The sequence below is a fragment of the Simochromis diagramma genome, unplaced genomic scaffold (assembly GCF_900408965.1).
Source record: "Simochromis diagramma unplaced genomic scaffold, fSimDia1.1 OVJJ01000433.1, whole genome shotgun sequence".
NCBI classification, from domain to species: domain Eukaryota; kingdom Metazoa; phylum Chordata; class Actinopteri; order Cichliformes; family Cichlidae; genus Simochromis; species Simochromis diagramma.
Window position 1 is genome coordinate 6,364,363 of NW_024387031.1, and position 22,387 is coordinate 6,386,749.

A 22,387-nucleotide genomic window follows, 5' to 3' on the forward strand; every position below is an offset into this window, starting at 1 on the left:
TCACACAACTAAATAACAACTAAAATATAGAATACACCTAACCCTGAGCATAGAAAATAATAAACAAAGTAAAGCAAGTGCTATGTAGCACTTGTAGCTTATGTGTGGGTGTAGTCAGACAGAAGTACTGACAGAAGATGGCGATGAACACTTCATCATATTTCATTCTGCACATTCATTCACAATTTCTCCCAAAGTTTCATAAAATACTCATAAAACTATAAATATATATATGTTTTCCATTATGTTTCCATGTTTACCTGCCGTGTGTTTTATTGGTGACTGTATGATGAGCTGTATTGGCAGACTGAAAGCTTTATTTTAACTTTACGTCCTCTTTCAGACTGGGATGAAAGGGTTTCACCCGACACCTCACTGATCACTTCATGTAATATGGATCAGGTAAAGAAAACGTCCTCGTTAACCTCTGACCCCTCAGCTCTCTGAAATTACACGTAAAACAGTCAGAAAAAGGAAAAGTGAATTAACTCATGGAAATTAAATTCAGTCGTAGTTTTCAGAGTGTTTAATAATGTGTGATGAGAGGTTCATGATCTGTACTCACAAAGACTTCATTAAATTGTTTCAGGCTGCTGGAGGCCCACGGTCTGCATGTCGATAGCTGCGTGATCATGTAACGTGATTGGAAATCTGTTCGATTACTTTGATAGGAAATTACTAACATGGTTATTGATTAAACTCTGAAGCTACAGCTGCTCTCTGACACCTGAACCATTACCACAGCAGCACATTTTCACATCTTCAATTAATTTAACCTAAAAATGATAAATGCTAGATATCAAACTTAACGTTTAAAATTGCTGATAACATACTAACGTAAACTGGCAGGTCTTAACACGCTAAAACTCCACATGCCAGTCTGGATGTCTGCTGCAGGTCTGCTGGCCACATCCATCCCGCCGGCTGTTCCTAGGCAGCTCACGTGCGGTCTATGAGAAATTACCATTCAAATGCCTCCGATGGCAAATGAACAGGTACTTTATAGACCTTTTCAACTCTATGTCAGCACTCAAAGCAATACTGTATTTACTGGATATTGATCTAATACCAAGTAAATGTAAGACCTGTCATGAACTAGCTGTGCAGAGGCAGATGAGGACCCAAACGCAAAACTCACGGAGACAGGAACTGAACTCAAAATCACTGCTTTATTGCAGGCCTTACTACGAAACAGAACTAAACCGGGAATGCTAACTGAGGACCGCGGGAACACAGAAAAGCACACAGGTTCAGGGAGGAGACATTGACGACACGACACTGAACTGAGGGAGACATGCACATAAATACACAGAGGGTTAACGAGGGAAGTGGGAGCACACGGGGAACACAGCTGACACAGATAATCGTAACGAGACAGGGCAGGAGTAACACAACATGACGCATACTGACGAGAGACTGTCAAAGTAAAACAGGAAGTACACAGAGATTCAGACAGGAGGAGAGAGCACAGACATAACTGGGGAAAACATTAAATGAAACACGAGGGGAAACGAGGGCTCACAGATACACAGAGGGGCACACAGGGGGTAAAAGTCACAAGGGGAAAACACATAAGGAACAACGTAACAGAGCAACCCAGGAAGCATGGCCTAAATAAGGAACAATACACAAATACATGAAAACTAAGAATACTGGGCCAACATGGCCCAGGACCATGACAGGACCAGCATTGCCAATATCGATACTTTTACCTTTCAAACACTATCTCATGACTTATGAGATGAATCATCATGAATTTGCAAATTCTGAACACATTTTAATGACCACTAAATCACTGTGATTTTTACTTTCCACTATAATTAGTTAACACAACAAAACACACCTATCAGCTTTTTATGTATTTTCAAACTGGCCTAAAATGTAAATGTGCCTGTCTCGAAAGCACTTTTGGTCAACTTCTGTTTGTTGAAATATGATATAGGCTGTAAATAAAATAGAGGTGACAGTCAGCAGCAGAAGATTCAAGATTCAAGATTGTTTATTTGTCACATGCATGGTTATACTGGCATAACACGCAATGAAATGTGACCTGATACACTCCTCGACTGTGCAAAGAAAAAAAAAGAGAGAGACAATTCAGACATTTTTCATAGTCGATTTTTGGGGAATCATTTTTAATTTCCAAAAACAAAATTAATTTAACAGAATTCAGTAGTATTGATCCTATCGTGCACCTGTACTCCATGCACTTTCTTAGTAAAAGCCTAAATCACCCATTCACACTAGAGATGGCACGATACCACTTTTTTATGTCCGATACCGATATCATAAATTTGGATATTGGCCGATACCGATATGAATCCGATATAGTGTGTTTTTTAATCAATAAAACTGTTTTTTTAAATATATTGCTGCATTTTGTATAAGTTAATACTCAAGTTTAAATAAACACAACACTAAAGCTATTCTGTTATACCTGTATGCAAAAATTACACTGCACCCAAAATATTTCATAGTTCAGCAACACTGATCAATCTAATAAACCTAAACCTACTCAATCCTTCCTATTCTGGTATTTTAAAGAGTACTTAGCAGAAATATTAAGCAACCTAACTAATAGGGTTGCAAACTCCCAGCAAAGAAAATGACGAACCACCCCCCATCCTCCACTTCATGATGCTTAATCGACGTAATCAACTTTAATTTGATGCAGCGTGGAAAAAAAATGCACAGAAATAAATTATTTTTCAAGAATAATTAAATAGATTCAACATCTTTCTTCAACAGAACTGCAGAATTCACAGATGGTACCTTCCAAAAGGAAAAAGTACTATAGCTTACTAGGGTATATTAGACTTAATAGTTACTATATACAGTAATGGACTTCTATATATTTTACATAAGATTAAAACTTTGGGTGTAAGATTCAGATAATTATTTATTAAAAGCTAGACATTTTAAATGAGAATAAGAAAGAAAAGTATGTCTTTGTGCCCCCTTTTCCCTGTTAATGCCCTATCGGCCCCCCTGGCTAAACTTTGCTAGATCCGCCCCTGCACAGTTACCAGCCGTCAGCTACATAGAAAAAGATCCTGGTGTAGAAAGTAATATTAAATAAATTCTAACAACAGCTTATCAAGCTTAAACGTGCTGCTGTTGTTCAGCCGCTGGTTTCCTCTTTCTGGCGCGAAGTGGGTGATAAACAAAGAAGAGCGACGGAGTCACGACAGAAAAGCCGATCAGCTGATCATTAAGCAGTTTCACGATTGAAGTAGCAGCAGGAGAGGGAGGGGGAGAGAAGAGGCAGTCGCTCCATATATCGGTTGTTAAGCTTAACGTGGGAATGCTTTACAAACATTCAGAGATGAACTTACACACTTGCTTTACTTCTCTCTGGGATAACTTCCTCGGAGATGAAATGCCGGTTTGGTCTGAGCCAGGGTGTGAAACTGGGTGTGGGTCCCAATCAGCCAGAGTTTCGGGTGAGTTCATTGTGAAACCTGGCCCCACCTTATCATGCGAATTCCTGAGAACCTTGGCTCAGGCGATTAGAGGATCATCAGGGGGTCCTTTTGTCCCTCTGTGGGGGGACACTCCCACTAAGTTTATATCTGGGACTCTCCACCATTTGACCTTAGAACTGAAGAAGCTTCTCGGATGAGAGGTGAAACGTCTTCAAGTAACTTAAAGAAGTCCAGACGCTTTTCTTTGCAAGCTCCTTTGACTACGATGACCTGGATGACTGAGAACCTTCACAGACATATTTTATAGAGCAAAAAAAGAGCAAGAAAATTTTCTAAAGGGAACATTTATTTTGTTTATTTTTATTTAATTAGTATTTTCCTTAAATGCGTCAAATATATATTTTCTCATCTAAATGTCCACTAAGCTGTGAGCCAGGGGGCGGTAATGCGCCTTAACATTGGTTGCCAACCAAGAAGAAGAAGAAGAAGCTGTGAGCCAGGAGGGAGGGGGTGAGTGAGTGAGTGATTCGTTTGCACTATGGCTACGTTCACACTGCAGGCGAAAGCGCATCAAATCCAATTTTTTTGACCCTATGTGACCCATATCCGATCATGGTATGACAGTGTGAACGGTGCAAATCCGATATTTTCAAATCCGATCTGGGTCACTTTCGTATGTGGTACTGAATCCGATACATATCCGATGTTTTAGAAAGCGACAGTTGTTTGAACGGTCAGGTCGCATTAAATCCGTCTTTTACGTCACTGACACAAGACAGAAGCCAATTATCAGCGCCGGAGAAGCGCCCGAGAAGACATTGCGATCGCTTCCTGGCCATCCCGTGTACATGTCAGTGAAACTGTTGGGAAAACAACGTTGGAGAAACGTGAACATTTTATTTGTGCTGTATAATGTGCAGATTCTGACAGAAATCTGCAACTATCCTTTGAAGCACTGCTCCTCTCTAAAACAGCAATAAGGATAATTATTAGGTTATTTACATTATTATGTAAATAACAAAATAACTTAAAGCAAAAATTGGGAAACGTAAAGTCCGAAGTCTTTATATTAACGGCCATCTGTCAAACAATACTGTTTGCTCTGGGTCTAAACAGAGCGCGTTGTGTGTGACATCTTCTTTTGCGCACGCGGGCCCCTTTTTGGGTTCACACTAGAGCGCGTTTGCTGTCACATTTTATTTGTAGTGTGAACACGCAGACAAAAAAAATCGGATTTGATCAAAAAATCGGAATTGAGCATTAAGACCTGCAGTGTGAACGTAGCCTATGATTCAGCACAGGAAGGGAAGGGGTGAGTAGCTCAAATGTGCTGTTAGCATGTTAGCAGAGCGATGCTACTGTGAACCGAGGAGCTATTGTCTTGATGTGAGCTTCTACTCAGGGTTTTTTCTTCCAGTTCAGAGCAGAAATTTTTTTTGTTAAGATACTGGATGTTGTGTTTTTTTCCACAATTTTAATTATAAGCTAGATATATTTCTACTAATGAAATTAGTTTGCTAACAGCAACAGGGATGAGTCAGTGAGTCAGTTGGGTTTGTGAATCATGATTCATGAGTCAGTAAAGTGATTCTCGAGTATTGAACGATTCGTTCATGATTCGCGCATCACTAGAAGCCACGTTAATGACAACGTGTACAACCACTGGAGATGTGAGCAGGACAGACGGAACAACTGACAGAAAAAGTGTGGACTTTATACCAGTTTTTAAATTGTGTTGACAGGCCACGTAAAACCAGAGTTATGATAAAAAATATATGCAATGTTTGTTTTTTTCCTGTTTTACTATCGTTGTTTATATTCACTGCGGGAAGAAACGGTAAAAACAGCGTTTTATAAGGAAAACGCTCAAAAGCACTTTCCGCCTGTGAACAAAAACAACCCCCTCCCCCAGCCTTTCCTATTGGTGGAAAAACGAACCATGTCGACCAATCAAAAAATGATATGGCATTTAGTTGTTTAGAAAGTTTTAGGAGTGACGGCGGTGTTTTGAGATGTGAGAGATTTGCGACGTTTAGCGCAAATCTTGTGTAGTTAGTGTGTAGTGTAGTCAATAGTTTTGTTGTGTGTGTCAGATCAATGAGGCGACTGCTGAATGTTACAGGTGTTACAGGAGTGATACATCTCCTGTTGTCAGGCCTGCAGGTATCAGGCTGTTCTCCTTTATCTCATAGTGGATAGAAATTATTTTTTGGAGTGGCACAAATAATTTGTGTGGCATCAAATTTGATGCAGAACAGCTGATTGTTCTGTAAATAGTTTGAAATGTTTATTTAAATAAACGCCTTGGCTGCATTTTTAGATAAACACCTGCAAAAAAACTTTGTTGTTTGCAAAACTCAGTTACTTTTTTTGAAGAACTATATAATTAATTGCCCAGCATTGGTCATTATATACTGTATTTTGCAGACAGAGAGTAACAGGACTCTCTCCCAGACCACAGACTCATACTCATAATACAAGTCAGAGCTTTATTTAAAAAAAAAAAGAAAAAAAAAGAAAGTTGTGTTTTCAAAATTGGAGTTCAAGTTATTTTTGCTTCCAATAGTGTTAACATACTACACAAGTCATGAACAAGATTTTTTAAAATTTTCATTGTAAAATGTATAAATGTAAATGCTGTAATTTGATTATTTTAATAAACCATGTAACTTGGATGGATTCGATGCTGGTGTGACCACAGTGCACACGTCTGCTGTTGCTCACAGTGATCCAAGGGATCGCTCAGGGAGTTTGTGTGTTCGCTCAGACACATGAAAAATTAGAGGGAACATTGAAGGCCGGTCTGTGAAAATATTGTCTGACATTAAACCAGTCCTTGGTGCAAAAAAGGTTGGGGACCGCTATCTTAGAGTATAAAAAAATGCATGGCAGGAGTGGACATGTCAGATCAGATGCTGGAAACAAATCCAATCAATCACAAACCCAGAAGATGGAACATGACGGTTTGCCAGTACATTACAGTAACTAACAGTTTCATCCTTTAAAAGGAGTTACATCAGCAAGTAGCAGAAGCATGAGACTCGCCAGGCCTTCTAGGAGGAGCTCGACACACATCTCCTAGGTGTTCGCTTGGATGCCAGCCCTGCAACCAAAAGTCGAAGCTCTTTCCTGTCCCTACGAGCACTGGAGATGTGGGAAAGAGGCAGAGGGTGGCCCATTTATCAGTAAGTCAAACAAGTGGACCAAGAAGTTTGCCAGTTACCTATTTGAGATCAGTCTGTTCAGTGTTTTCATAATTGATAAACGTAAAAGATGACAGTGCATGTGTCACACACTTCTGTCATGCATTCAGAGAGTTGTGAAATGCTGGACCAGCCAAGATGTTTGAAAAAAAAAATCAACGAAAAAAGGAACAAGGGAACAAAGGCTTTGTGGTAGAAAGGTTTTCCACATCCTAAAGGTGGGTGGTATCTGGATTCTGGGAAATACTGAACACCTAATTCTTTTACTGTTTTAACACAAAAAAGTCTAGTACTTAAAGAAATCCTGTGTATATGTGTAAATGATTTTTATTTTATGCTTGAAAGTCAATGACAAAAATGAACTTCTCTTATGTTTTAATTAAAAATGACACTTTTTTTTTAACATGCTCATTTTAAAAGAACAATGTTTTATTTGAACGTATGGATCCTGCAAACTCCCAACAAGCAGAACAAAGTGAAGGTATCGAAGAATATGTAGACTTTGTATGAAAACCATGGCTCAGGAAAACAAAGCTGGAGTTTCCCATGTTACTGAATATTATTATTTTCCATGTTAATCTTATTTTTTTTAATTTTGCTAAACAACTGAAGTAACTTCTATGATTTTTTTTAAAAAATGTGAACGTCAGTTTAATGCTGTTTTTAACAGAAATATAAGAGAGTAAGATGTTTTTTTCCATAAACAATTATATTCAAATTCTGATAAAAATAGATAAAAATGCAATCGAGTGTTTTTGTTTGTCTGAAAGCAGAAATGCTAGTTTTCTTTATCTATTCACAGTTTTCAAATAATAACATAAAATATTTTAGAAGTCTTGAAAGTTCAGTGAATATCACAAAGAATTTGTTAGCTGGGAGCTGGTAATTCTAGTTGTAGCTGTTAGCTAATAGCCTAACGTACCTTGGCTAACTGATAACTATTGGCCAACTGATGGCATAGTAATAAATTATACATCTTTTTTATTATGACTAAATGTTTAAAATGTTAAATTTAATTTAAAGAATAAATTAAATAAGATTTAAAACTAAACCTTAGATGATTACATAAACACACCAATAACAGCTTAAAATGAACAAATCGATGTAAAATCAATGTTGGTAGGAGAAAGATTCAAAATGGAAGTACTTCCTTGCTGTGCTTCTACTAATTATATTAATTGCTTTTTAATTATTACTACCAGCCTGCTTTTTGCTCTTGGCTGTTTTGGGCGTCGTCTTTTTGTTTGTTTGTTTGTTTTTTACAATTTTCTGGTGTTTGTTGTTGTTGTTTTAGCCTCTTTGTGGTGCTTTTTATTTTACTATTATGCCCCGCCATGGGCTGGTCATCATTTCATTGTGTCTGTGGTTGTTATAACAAACTTGGACAGTCTTTAGCATCTTTTGCAGTTGGGTTCTGATCTTGCTGTCTAATTTTGAGCGTATCTGGTCGTATGTCAGTTAGCTTTAAAATGGAAATGATTTTGAAAAGCTGGTGCCCTGTTCGATTTGGTTTCTCGTCAGTCGGGTGATATCTGCAGTGGCGTTGAATGCTATGTGTCGAACTGTCAGTCATCTTGTCAGAGTCGCCGTGCTGCAGTGGAGGAGACGAGCATTTTCATTCAGCTGACAACACGTGAATCAGTCGACCGGCTGCCGCTGCTCATGTGAAGCCAACATCCACATTTACAAATGAATCCTGACGCCTCGGTGTGCGCCAGGGGGGTTGGAACACTGAGCGTTATGGTGGAGAGGGTGTTGTGGCACATTTTGTCCCGTCTGTAAACCTCCAGCTGCTGTAGAGCTCCCGGCAGACAAACCCACGGTGGACCCTGCACCTTGTTTAGGAGGAAACAAATGGCAAATGAAAAGACATTAAGTTCCACATGTTAGGCACAGGTGTCAGAGTAATAACGCATATCAGAGAAGAAGAAGAAGAAGAGGAGGAGGAAGAGGAGGTTTGTGTTTACCGCTGGATAATACGAGCATGGTCTCGGGGGAGACGGGCTGTGCGCGCCGCTGTCGGTTCCCACTCGTCCTGCAGCGATGGATGTTTGATTGGACGGCTCTCGCTGCTGTTTGCTGTCGGCTCTAATGGGCCCTGAAAGCTGCTGCTGCTCCAGCGGCGTTTATTCCAGCCCTCATGTCTGCCGTAACTCTCCATTTCCTCTCACGCAGGAACAAGGCCGAACCGTCAGAACGGTTCAGGATCCAGGAGGTGGAACGACAACACGACAGTGCTCCTCGAACACATTTCCACTTCTTGTCTCCAGGTTGATTTTCCTGCTCCTCCATTTCTTTGTGGTCTGATTTCATCTTCTATTGTATTTCTTCTGTTTTTGCTCCAGATGAACTTCTTTGTTGTGCTTTCTGTGTTATTTTTCATTACTTTTGTGCCTATTTTTTCCCCTTCGTGGTCATTCTCAGGGGTTGTTACATCTCTATTTGAAGAAATGTTGGGATATTAAAAATAAGGGTTTTTTTTTTTTCTATTTATGAAAGTAAAGAAAACCATGAGAAAAATACAGCCACAGGAACACACAAATACACACTCTTATCTGAATTAATTAGCCTATTCCTTGGCACTCCCTTGTGTTCTTCCACATATTACTACTGGAGGATTCCCACACACTGGAAAATAATACAAAGGCATCAATCCAAGAATATTCATGTACTGATCTTGTAATATTAAAAAGTAATTAAGGGCAAATAAAAAACACAGTATTGACATTATTCACCTAACTTGCTCGGGTGCGAGGCTTTACTGCTGGTACTCACGGACACGTTACTTCCTTTTGTTGCTCCTCTCAGCCTCAATGAGTGCAAACGGCAGAAGTGAAATAATACACTGCAACAAAGAGTTAATGATATCTTGATAGTGTAAGTAGAAAAAAAAACTACCAGATGTTACAGCTAACATAACAATGCTGACAGCAAAACGACAGGGTTGAAGATTATCAGTTACACGATCCTGAGATGGAGTTAAGGAAAAAACTTTGTTGCAAAGATAAAGTAATAATAGAACTAATGAAATCTATATTACACACTGTAATATCAGCAGCTGTAGAAGTTCGTTTCTGTCACTGGAAGGAAGAAATGCTAGGCAAAGGTCAGAAATTCGGGTTAATATCTCAAAATATTTCTAGTTATATTTTTAAATTTTTATTTGCTTTTGACTGAATCGCATGATATTTTCTAACTGATCTGATTTTTCAATAATCGGTCATGGAAGCGTCTGTACTGTCATGTCTGTAGCCAAGAGAGAGTAAATAAATAGGCTTCTAGACAAAAAGATCAGTAGAGCAAGGAGTTTATTATTAAAATATTCTTCAATGGGAACCTATTTCTGCTAGAGGAAAAAATGTGAGGAAAATGGTTCTCTGATTTCTTATTTATTTACATGGTCTTTTAAAATGGGCTTCAAACACAGAAATATTTTAATGTATGAAAGGTCAATTAGACATTTTTTTTTTAAAAGCCATTTCTACCACTGAGGAAGAAAGTCACAAAGTATGCCATACAAATATCATAATTATGAGATAGTAAGTAGTCAAACGTCTACACAAATAAAATATTTCATACTATTAATATTAATATTATCATTTTCATTTTTTTTTTAATCTAAGGAGGGCAATTTTCATGATACAGTAAAAACAGTAAAGTTAAACAATGCATTGTAATATATTTTAAATGATTTAATGGTGATGTTAGCCCTGTCCAGGGTCCTCGCCTCTCGCCCTATGGCAGCTCAGACAGGCCCCAGCCCAACGGCACCCCTGAATTGGATAAATGGAAAAAAAAGATGGAAGGATGGATTTAACCAGGACAAAAATCAAGTATAAGAATTCATCCTCTGTCCTCTGCTGGTTGATGGTATAATCAGGATGTGCTGAACAGAGAAAGCTTTCACCCCCAAAAAAGAAAAAAAGATTATCCTATAACAGAAAATTCCAACTTTATTCTAAATTTTGTTTAACATGAACTAAATGAAAAGTCATTAAATCCAGCCCCTTCATTCCCTAAAATGCCTCAAAATGCAGACGAAGCTCTGATTGTGTCGCTGATGTTAGTGATTCTGAACGCTTTGCTGAGCTGCATTTCCTGAAGCGATCTCTCCTCCAGAAAAATAAAAACCAGAAACCACCAGAACCGTCCTCGAGGACCGGACCTGCCCGAGGTCATAACACACACAGACCTGCCTGCGAGGCTCGACCCAGGGAAAACACACCCACTGCTATTCCCCCGGTGAAGAACCAACTTCCAGGCTCCTCTAACACACACACACACTCGTCTCAGAGTTTGTATTCAGATCACTCTTCCTCTCTTGTTTTGTACTCGTGTGAAACTCTCACTCTGACCTGGAACCAGCTCCAGGGCTCGGTCTAATTGTTAACAGAATAATGAGTTAAAAGGATTTGAAGATGTTCATTTCCAAACCCATAACTGAGCCGCTTTTGTTTGGCTTTCCCACGTCACTCTCTTGTGTTCAGCCTGCAGAGGAAATGTAAACCCTGCTGAAATACTTTGAACTTCAACTCCCAGCATGCACTCCTACCACCTGTCCTCCTTTCATGCCCTTAAACTCCTCTGGTTAACCTTAAATACCACCTTTGTTCCCTGACCTTTTATTCGTGGCGTCATTTAAGGAAGGATAACCGTCCCACATCCCTCTCGGGTCCTCTGGGGTCACTCTGGGTGAAAAAAAGAAAATGCTAATGTGTCTGAGCTAAGCTGAACTTGCCTGTCCGTGATCTGATGTCAGGTTTAACATCAGAACCAGAATTTGAATAAAAATGCAGATAACTGAATTTCAGATATTCTACTTCAACCTCGTCCCTGGTACGGGATCAGGTACGGCATTAGCATATCGACTTACCACTGGCAGCGTTAGCTACTGTACACTGATACTAAGGGTAAAAAATAGTCCAAATTCTTTCAGCTACAATAAAACGGTCAGTGCAACTGTTCTCCTAGCTGTTTCTACAAAGTTTAATAAGGATTTACAAAGTTTACCAGAAATAGAGTTTAGTTAGAAGGACATTAGCTAGCTAGGCATTATTTAAAGTTGTATGTTCTGAAGTATTTCTTAAATAAATTAAAACATAAACCACTGCTGTATCTTTGCATAGGAAAGACGCACAACGGTTAAATTGCTCTCAACAAAAGTTCACTTTCACAAGAGACAGAGATGAATAATATCAAATGTCAGAATGAAGATGCTGAAAACCAACCAAACTTAAACCTAGATAACGTCTGAGATGTTCCATCCACAACACAAGGTTAGTTGTTAATACGGTGCTGTTCTCAGTCGCAATAATTTTGGTTGTGTTGCAATTTCCAAGCATCTTCCGCCATGGGACTGTAGCATGAATGGGTAGTCTAGAGCTCCTGTATTAGATTACATTATAAGCTGCAGGTTAACTGTTTTGTATGTCTGTATATTCTGTATGTCTGTGCTCTGATTGGTGTATTATTATTAACTTGCAGTACATTCCTCCTACACATGATTTTGCATGTAATTAATTTATTTGGGGATTAAGTATCAGAATTTCAGGAGCGGGACCACGCCTCCAAACACGCTCCTTCCGGTTCTTATCTATTTAGATTCCCTCAGTTCTACAAGCTGTTCATTCTCGTTTATGTGCCCCACTGTCCCTCTCCTTTTTAATCCTTTAATTGGTTAGCCTACAAAATTAGCATTGGTTTATGTGATCAGAGTCGCCTGAAGCGTTTCAGTCCAATCCCTGGATACAGTGGACAGAAAACAAGGAAAAGCACAGCAGGTCAAAGGTGCAATACTTTCAGAAATTCAGATTACTTGTGGCCCATGTTTGCAGTTACAGGTGTCAGGTGCGTTGTGGCATTTAGGAGACACCGAGCCAAAATCAACAGAGATTAGGTCTGAATGTGTCTATTATCTGGGATTTTATCGCAGTATGAGTGCAGGTTGGATGTGTTTGAGGGTAGCGGTGTGGGAGTACCTTCCTGTCTTCCCTGATATTACGTAATCTCGCCGTGACGCCGCTCAGGTCCTCGCTGGTACAGAATTACAACCACCTCTCTGCTTCCTGAGCACTGCATCTCTCCGTCAGCTGACCGTAGCGGCGCCGTGCTTCCTGAGGCGTGTTCGCCAACCGGTGAGCCCGTCTGTTGTCATGGCGAGCAGCTGACGGTTTGCGGCACAACATTAGGAGGGTTAATCCACATAAATGTTGACAGCCATATTGCTGACACAGGGAGTTAATAAGACTAACAGATTATTAGCTTCATAACATTCCTCCGTCATCACGCCACCGCCTGTCAATCATTGACACAATTAAATTGTTTAATGAATAAATTTGCATTGATAATGGCGGGGCTGCGAGGGAACATCTGGCTGCGTCGGTTTAATGGCGAGCGTTGCATCAGACGCCCATATGGAGGCCGAGTGGAGGGGCTGTTTGATGCTAACTAAATGAAAAGTATCACTCACATTAATTTGACAGTCAGGAAATCACTTAGTAAGACTGATTCTGCCCAATTACAGCCTCCACAGCTAATTACTATAGGAGGAGCCATTTTCACACAAACACACACTCTCCGTCCCCCCGTCAGCAGCCAGGAAAAACACCCAGCTCCACTAAAACACTCACAGCTTCTTCTTCTTCCACCAATCCGAATGAAAATGAAATGCAAATTGCCCCCGCGTGCTCGCCGCCATCACATCTGGCCCAGACGCTTTCCACTTTCCACGTGTGCATCTCCTCACAATTAAAATGAACAGGAGCAGCGGCGCCACAGATATACATTTCAAAATAAGACGTAATTATCCTGCAGGAGCCGCGACGACTTCAGCTGAAATCATTTCCGGGAAGGAAACGTGAATATTCATGGTGACATGAAGTGAACGAAGGTTTTTCTCTTTCTTTGTGTCTCACTGAGAAGTTAGAGAAGTTGTGTTCGATGGATTCAGAGTGAGAAACTCATCAACGCAATGAGAAAACCGGAGAGGCTCGTTTAGTATGAAATCAACAGGACCAGGATGTAAATTTAATGAAGTTTCCAACAAAGTTTGGTGGTAATTATAAAGAAATGGAGAAAGTGGCGGTGAGAGGGACTCACTGTTCATTCCACATAAGCTAAAAGATTTTAATTTAGTTTATTTGTTCTAGTTTTCATTCAAACCCACAGACTGTAGGTAAAAGATGGATATAGTCTAACTGGTGACATCAAACTAACTGGTGACATCATATATAACTGGTGACATCATATATGATGTCACCAGTTAGTTTGTGAAATCCTATTTGTTTGTTTGTGGGGGGTTTTTTTTGTTAGCTTTATGGATGCTTCCATGTTTATTTCTTGGAGCAAAAGTGACCATATATGGATGAGGCATAGAGTGCCAAATTATCAGCTAAAGCTAGCTAGTTTGGTCACGCTAACTGGTGCTGAGTAACATCCAAATAAAATCCCAAAATTGACCTCTTCGATAGGAGCCACATTATTGGTCAGACAACTGCATTAGAAATGCTCCAAAAGGCTCTAAGAGCACAAACACAGTGTACAGGTCCAGCTCAGTTAGCTGAGGTGAAGCCTAGCAAAGAGCTAGCAGCTACAACCTCCTGTGTCGTTATCCACCTGGCAGTTAGAGGCCAAACTGCTAATAAGTTAAACAGGTGTGTTATTAAAAACCATTAACCCCCTTTATAGAGACCCAACTGTTTTTGTACCACACTGTAAACATGTTCATTTCTGGTGTAAAAGAATAGGTAGCTGCTCTGAATTAAGCATTAATGACGCATAGTTTTGCTGAAATGTTTGTTATTGTATTGTCCAGCTGCTGTTCTGCAGGGCGATTGATGGATTCATCCGATTCATGGACGGAGACGTGTAAGTGACAGAACAACAGAGCAAGAGTTAACCAGCAGCGCTGAAACAGTCGCGCTTCGATGCTCCTCCGTGATTCAGTTTTAACACAAACATGTTGACTCATGGAGCGTGTTTGGAGGTGATTAACCTCTAAAGCTTTGGTCAAATAATAATAAGACTAGTTCGACCAGAGGGACTGAGTGGGGAGAAAAGATTAGCTTTATCCTGAGTGTTTCAGAGGGAGCGTGGGCGTAGAATGACTCTTTGTTTGCGTCTGTTTGCTTTACATTTGAATTCAAGCCTGATATCTGCCGGGCTTCGGGAGCGGCCCGGATTCTCCCGCTCTATTCCTCTTCCTGGGGAACAGGCGGGGACGGTATGGCCGCCGTCCATGTTGGCCGACTCGGCCTCCTCCACAGCCGGGTTGAAACACACTGTGGAGCATTGTGTGGCGGCCCGGGGTGCGGTGCTGCGACGTAGGCGTCGAAGAGACGCTCAGTCCTCGATCTTAGAGTTGGAGCTCCACGGAGACTTAAACTTCCTCACAGACCTGACAGTCAGAGGTCTTTAAGATCTGAGTCAACCAACTGATCTCCAATTCAACATTTATCTTTTCAGTTTATTTAATTTAACGCTTTAACTCTTGATTTGACACATTCTGCACGTACAAAGATGAAATTTTAACTGATTTCGGAGGAACGGTTTTAAGTGTTTGATGAATCCGTGCAAAATATTTGATGTTATTTCATGGTGCTGTCATTATTATGCCTGGCTGTAGTTGTAGCTATTTTGTTTAAGAATAAAATGCAGATTTGCTGTGCGACAGCTCTGGTGTGATCGTGCAGCAGTAAATGGAGGCTCGGCTCTGGGCAGAAAGAGCAGCAGTGTGTCTGCTCTCCTGCCTGTTAATCTGTTTGCACATTCGAGGCGCTAACAATGTGTTGACAACGAGCTGACATCACCCAGATGTCAGAGGCATCTGCCTTCTCCAGCCGACCAAATCAGATCTCATTGTTCCTCCTGCTGCGTCTCCGACCCGCACACGGCTGACTCTGCTCATCCTGCTGCTCCAAGGGAAACATCTCCACGAGGAGAAGGGAAGTAGGAAGCAAACAATATTGTGATATCTGTAGATATATGAGAAGGAAAAATGCAGAAGAACAAATCATAGGCCTGGCCTCAGGTTTTCAGGGTCAAGAAGGTGGTTCAGGCAAACAGACCAAAAGGTGCTCTGGCCTTCTAGAAAACGTGTTTCCCTTCAGGCATGCAATGATTTTCCTTGTTTTGTGCCACATGTATGTGCTCGTGCAAGCCGACAGAGTTGTAACTTTGTAAGCTAACCTCATGTACACCACACAGCTATCAGTCCACGTACAATCAAAAATGAAACTAAAAGGAGGTGAAAAGATTCTCTGAAAGTTGTACAAAAGAACAACGTGGATGATATTAAATGATTATCATTATATTAACTTTTAAATGTCACCACTATCTTCAGTAGTAGGTACATAACGTCTCCATTAACGCAGTCCCATTATGTTGTGTGCAATAAAGTAAACCAGGATTCAACACATTCATTAAAAATAAGCTGCAGCAATACGAGTGAACTTTGTGTTTTTTCATTTTGGTTTTAACCTGAGGAGTGTGACTGCAAAGGAAGTACAGCACAGTCAGCCTTTCTTTGTGTTAGCTGGCTTGAAAAAACATAAAACCCAGCTGGAGATCACAGGCATCATGATGATTTTAAACTCTGTTAAGCTGGTTGTTTTAGGCTCTGTGTGCGATCACTTAAAAAAGGGCATGTTGCACATCATCTAACTCTGATTCTGCACAAAATGATCCCTATGAGTGCCACCTGCTCCAATTTATCATATGATGTAGGTGATTAGGAATCTATAAATAACATAAAAACAGTAGAATGTAGCACAATTTTATCGCACAGAACGATAACATAAACATTTTAATTCCAGTTTGTGTTTTTAATGCACATTAGACTCTGAAACTTTAAAGCAATTTCCACGTCTCCTTTCTTAGTCTGCGGGACATTAACCTTTAATGTTTAAGTAGTTCCTGTTCAGACTGATGCAAATCAAAGTGAAATTAATGTTACTGATTGAACAGGTAGCCTTGGTGTGTGTTCTAGCAGCTGCAGTTCAATCAGAGTAAAACAGACCTAGACAACTTTTACACAGTTTCAATAAATTAATACTTTGTTCATTCCTGTGACAATGAGAGGGACGTTTAGCATTCCTGTAAGTTTACAGCTGGGCTTCATTTATGACCTTTGTAAGATATGGCTTAAGATGCTACGCTAAAATATACTAAAATATATGATACTACTTAACTTGCTCTTGACTGGTTTATGTTTGGCGTTACCACAATGATTCTCTCAGGTAAAAAGAGAGCTAACACAGACAACTCTTAGCTCTACTGGTGTTACTGGTTCAAGTGTAGTTGTTAAATTCAGTCTGTCTGTATCTAAATTCTCGCGGTGTCTACGCTGAACTTACAATCTGAGCAGCAAGGACTTGCTGCAAGGAGAGTGTGTGTCTCTGTGATCTGAATATCAAACTGACATCAGGTCGTCTGGATGGGAATTGTTCCGACTGACCCCAAACTGCGGGAATTATGCAGAGGCAGAGCTCACGGGTTCGTTAGCGGCGACGTTACACAGGGATTACCCCCAGCTTCGTTCCCACACCAGCCGCTCAACTCTGCTTTATCGTAGGGTAATTAATGAAGTAGAGATGGCATCCACCCGGCAGACAGTTTCATTAAACAGAGATCAATGTGAATCCAAACATTGTGTCAGGCTTTTACCCCTCTGAGAGGATGTTGTCATGCCGTTTGACTGATTTCACTTTTAGATGTCATCCAATTCATATGTGTGTGTATATATCTATATATATATATATCTATATGTGTGTGTGTATATGTGTGTGTGTGTGTGTGTAGAGAGAGAGGGAGAGATTATTCTTTCGACTTACATATAATACATTTATCCTACAGAGCACGTAATCACACCCACACGTGTTTTGCAGTCCTGAAATAAAAAATAAAAACATAATGACTTGTAAATCTCAGAAATCTATTTTATTCACAATAAAATATTAACATATTAAATGTACCATTTTTCGACAAACATTTGTTAAATCTAAGATTTTCATAGCATTTCAGTCTGTTTTTATTTACATACGAAGCCAGGATGACCATCTGATTTCTACATTGGGTTTAAAATAATTTGTCCATGTTAGCAACTAATCATCATGGGAATAGTTATAGCCCAACCAAGATTCCTTCATAAAGGAATGTTGTTGCTGTTTTTGTATAAGAATAACACCCAATATCAGTGTGAGCTGCAAAAAGCTTTTCTACAAAAACTTTGAGTAAAATCATCTTCTTTATGTTCCGTGGTTGCTTTTCTTCACCTCCTGTACCACACAGACGTTATCTTTATTTAAACGGACTAAACAGTGAAAACTAATAGATGTCTCCAGATGATATCACTGATATCAGCAGCTCTGATGTTAATGTTTAAATCAGGTGAGAAAATCACACCACGGACACACAGCAGGTTTCCGGGTGGTGCTGACGGTGTTTTAGCATGCGCATATGTGTGTGTTGGGGGAGGATTTACTTAATTCATGTATAACATTAACGGTGAGATGAGCTCCGACATGCTGATCATCAGTCAGCCTGAAGGCAGAGAGGAAAATATCCAACCAGACTGAAACTGAAACCTTTTGATTAGGAATCAGAGATAAAATAGAAGGAGATGCATGTCTTAACTCAAATCAGAATTCAAGTTTAGGTGTATTTACCTCTAATATTATTAACATTTTGGTAGATAAGATAAGTTGTATTGATCCTTGAGGGGAAATTTCTCCGTGTTGCAGCAGCAGGAGCTAAGAAAAACTAATAGGGAGACATTTGAATAAGATACAGTGAAATAAAAAAAGGCAGAAGAGATGGCTGATATTTAAAAAAGAACCCTTCAGTTTATAAAACATAAATAAATACTTGCTTCCGTTTTAAAACAAATTTCATCAAGGTTGTACAGAGAAAGTTTAGCATATGAAAGCTCTCTACCCTTCCCATAATTTACTGTGGTGATGAAGTACCTTTGTAGCTCTGAAAAATGTAGGGCCAACTCTTAATTTTATCTTGATAACCCTCAAATCTTGCTTAATTGTTCAGGCCTTAGCCCTGTTTAAAGGTTTAAAATTATAAATTATCTAACCAAATAATTATATTTCGATTGTCATTTCAGGGGTTTTGTGTATCTTCATCGTTTGGTTTTTAGTTTCTGTACATCTCCTTTTTTTCTGGTTAGGAGTTATATAGTATTGCTAATTATGCAGATTTTCCTTGCTTTTCCTCCATTTCCTTCTACGTCAAGTGGTTACGTTTTGCCTCGGTTTAATTTGAGGATTCCTGTTTTATTGTGATCGTTCGTTGTCTTCTGTGTCTTACTTTGAGTTTTACCTCCCTGTCCGTTTGCCTTAATTGTCTTCAGCTGTTACTCTGTCCTCTCCCGTTTCCTTTTCCCATTATTAGCTCTGTGTGTCAGCTTTTATAAACAGGCTCAGTCACCCTGTTTATGTTCCTGTTTGTCATCCTTGTGTTGCTCACTGCCTCCAGTTTATTTAGTTGCTTTAAGGCTGTTACTCACTGAACGTGTTGCATAAAAACAGCATGAAATTCCAAATTTTATGGATCTGGACTTACCATGTAACGTTCTTACACCGGGAACATGTTTTGTTTTCGTGGAAAAAAATATGTCCTCAAAAAACGGATTGTGGAAAGAAAATGAAGGTGACATGAAGCGATGATGTTCCTAAAAATAAAAAGAAGAAAGTGAGATTCTGAGTTCATCCAGTTCTCATGAGAAGGCAGCAGCAGAGAGAATTTCGTGGTTTGATCCAGGAGTTGAAGCTGTATCAGGCTGCTTTCGTACATATTTCAGGATGTAAGAGTTGGGACCACATTCTTCAATCCTTTGGATAGACTAGTGAGCCGGAGCAGTGTTTAGCTGTGTTTCTGAATCATCGTATATTCAGTACTGGTGTGATTTTGTATTTGGACTTTTTGTTTTTTCTTCAACTTGCAATTGGGTGACCGTGGTTCAGAGGGTTGGGAAGCTCATCTTATAATTGGAAGGTTGCTGGTTCGATCCCCAGCTCTGTCTGTCTTGGTCGTTGTGTCCTTGGGCAAGACACTTCACCTGCCAGAGGGGCCGATGGCGCGATATGGCAGCCTCGCTTCTGTCAGTCTGCCCCAGGGACGCTGTGGCTGCAACTGTAGCTGCCTCCACCAGTGTGTGAATACGAGAGTGAATGAATAGTGGAATTGTAAAGCGCTTTGGGGTCTCGAAAAGCACTATATGAAATGCAATCCATTATTATTATAATTGAAGCTTTGAGTCGTGTTTCTTGCTGCCTGCCTTTGGAATCTGCATTTAGATTTTCAATCTGCTAAAATAAAACAGTGTCCATGTTCATGTTTCAGTCAGAGCCTATTTCAAAGAACTTACACTTAATATGTAAATTAGTGTAGATTTAATATGGGAGTAAGAAAACTGAAAATGTTTACACAAAAATGTAAAAATTACATAGTACAAAAACTAATGATTCAAATGTACATATGTATACTCATACTGGATCAATATTGTTCATCTAGAGATGTAAGATGGGTCCAAAGCTGAATTAAGTGTCCTCATAAATTTCCAGGAGAGTGTCTACAAAACACAAGGTAAAACAGACATAACCTCTTGAATGTCAAATGTTCACTGGAACAGAATGCAAGATGTCCTTGTGTTGATCCCTGCGGGACACCATTAAAAAGTTAGTTAACCGTATCACAAATATATTTAATGTAAAAGAAAGCAAACATTTAACCGATCACAGCGACAGGAAGCAGGGATGGATTTCAAAGTTCACCTTCTCGCTGCTAAAATGTTAACAGGATGAAGAAACAGCTCTGTGCCCTCTGATCATCCCCAGAGTTTACATCACTTCACTCCTATCAGAATCCCAATAATCTCATTATTGGATTTATCTTTATCTGGTAATTGGAACGACTTCCTTATTATTTCTGTTCTTGTTATTTCCCACCTACAGCTCATATGTCAGAGGAGGAAGAGGAGGAGGATGTCTTTGAAAGTCGTCTCCTGAGGTTTCTTCTTCATGTGATCTCTTTCTTGTCTCACACTGAAATTAATCCAGATATGAGCAGTAAATTAAGAACCCGTCTGACCTTTGAGTCACTAACACACACACACTCAGACATGCTCAGAGATTTCAGGGGAAGTTTTCTTTCTAAAAAATGTAATTTACAACGAATTAGTAACGTGAGTATTAAGCAAATATGTCAGCAACATGAGGCCAGCAGTGAAGAACTAAAAGCTGCAGTATCTAGAGGCAGCCACAAGAGGCTACAAAAGTCTAACCGTCACCACAGACTCCCATGTTAAAATGTCCAAATGTATCGTAAAAATAAAAATGTTTACAGCCTGATATAAAAACTAGTTTGGTCTCTGTAGATCATTTCCATGGTTTAACCTGAAAATCTGTCAATGTTGCTTAATTTGGGAGAAGCTAATTCTAACTCTTTCTACATAAAGCTGTTTGTAGGCTATAACTAACTACATTAGAACAATTTAAACATTTTACCTGACTTTAAGGAATGTATAAGTTGGATAAACACAAATACAGACCAAGATATAATGACTTTATTTCATACTGTATTTTATAAGCCTGAAAGCTCATCACAGCAGCCTGTAACGTAGAAAACACAAAAAAGTCAAAGCCCTAATAATTTAGTCTAAAATAATGATCTTAAATATAAAAAGAATGCAGGTTGTGGTGTGAGGTGGTAAAGATTTTCTGTGTCTGTCCTCGTTTCCTTGATCGCTTGATGGTTAAATATTCAGACGAGGAGATATTCAGATCACTTCCAGCTCTCTGATCCTACTCTCAGTCCAAATTTACCCCAATGTGTTAAAGAGGTGCGTGCTGGTGTCACCCCTCCACACCACTGCTGCTTTCATACCACTCCGGTCACTGCTAGGCGCAGCCGAGGGCTAATTAACCCTCTGATTGCTCCCATTAACCCCAACACATTAGAGCTCATCAGGGGGGAGTGACAAAGTTCCCTCTCGAGCCCGAAGACGGCATCAGAGTGTCAGTGGGTCTCTGCAGGCCGCAGGAAGTGATGTCAGGACTGCCAGCAGTTGATTTTCACATCTGCAGGCAGCTGTAGCACTCCAACAGATCTCACGCAGGTGTTTGACCTCATTAACATCCAGGTGAGACCTCAGCAAACATGCAGCTGATGGCGATAACAAATCCTGAATCATGAGTCTTGCAGGGAAACTATGGAGCTGGAGATGAGCAGAATAGATCCACGTCAGGGATCAAGCTGACAAAACTGGGCAAAGGTCTTGAGCCAACTGTCATTTATTCGTATTTTGCAGGAAGGTGCAGCATTTCCTCGACACATGTGGAAACACACAAGGAAATACAACATAGGCATAGGCACAAATAGAGACTGTATAAAGCTAATAATTTTCAAAATTTGGTTTGACCAACACAGCCTGAACCCTCTGAGGCAGCCTTCTCTAATTTTTTTAGGATGTCGCCAGTTCTCCAGGCATCTGGAAGGACATTTAAAGCTCTTCTTTGGATGTTTCATTCTGACAGAGAACAGTTTTACTCTTTTATCTGTCAGAATGATTGTACTCTGACGTCCAACACCACTGGCTGAAACGCAGCCCCAAACCATGACAGAGACTTCACCATGTTTGAGAGATGGCAGTAAAACTCACTGTTGCTGTCATGGTTTTGGGTCATTTTGACCCAGCATTTTCAGTTTCTTGTATTTTGGTGTTTTGTCTGTGCTATGGTTTATTTTTTGAGT

At 39.8% G+C, this 22,387-nt stretch overlaps 1 long non-coding RNA gene across 3 annotated transcripts; it reads right to left on the reverse strand.

Moving 5' to 3' along the window:
* Positions 1-7,324: 7,324 nt before the first annotated feature.
* LOC120740542 lies at positions 7,325-13,606 on the reverse strand. 3 transcript variants are annotated; one of them, XR_005697399.1, is made up of 7 exons: positions 13,258-13,606; positions 12,607-12,791; positions 11,248-11,316; positions 9,364-9,473; positions 9,178-9,256; positions 8,596-9,066; positions 7,325-8,463 (listed from the first exon to the last, which is right to left on the reverse strand). It is a non-coding gene; the product is annotated as an uncharacterized LOC120740542 (long non-coding RNA). The 3 variants fall into 3 exon arrangements; XR_005697398.1 differs by lacking the exon at positions 11,248-11,316 and having other exon boundaries at positions 7,328-8,457; positions 13,258-13,602; XR_005697397.1 differs by lacking the exon at positions 11,248-11,316 and having other exon boundaries at positions 7,328-8,463; positions 13,258-13,602.
* Positions 13,607-22,387: the final 8,781 nt, after the last annotated feature.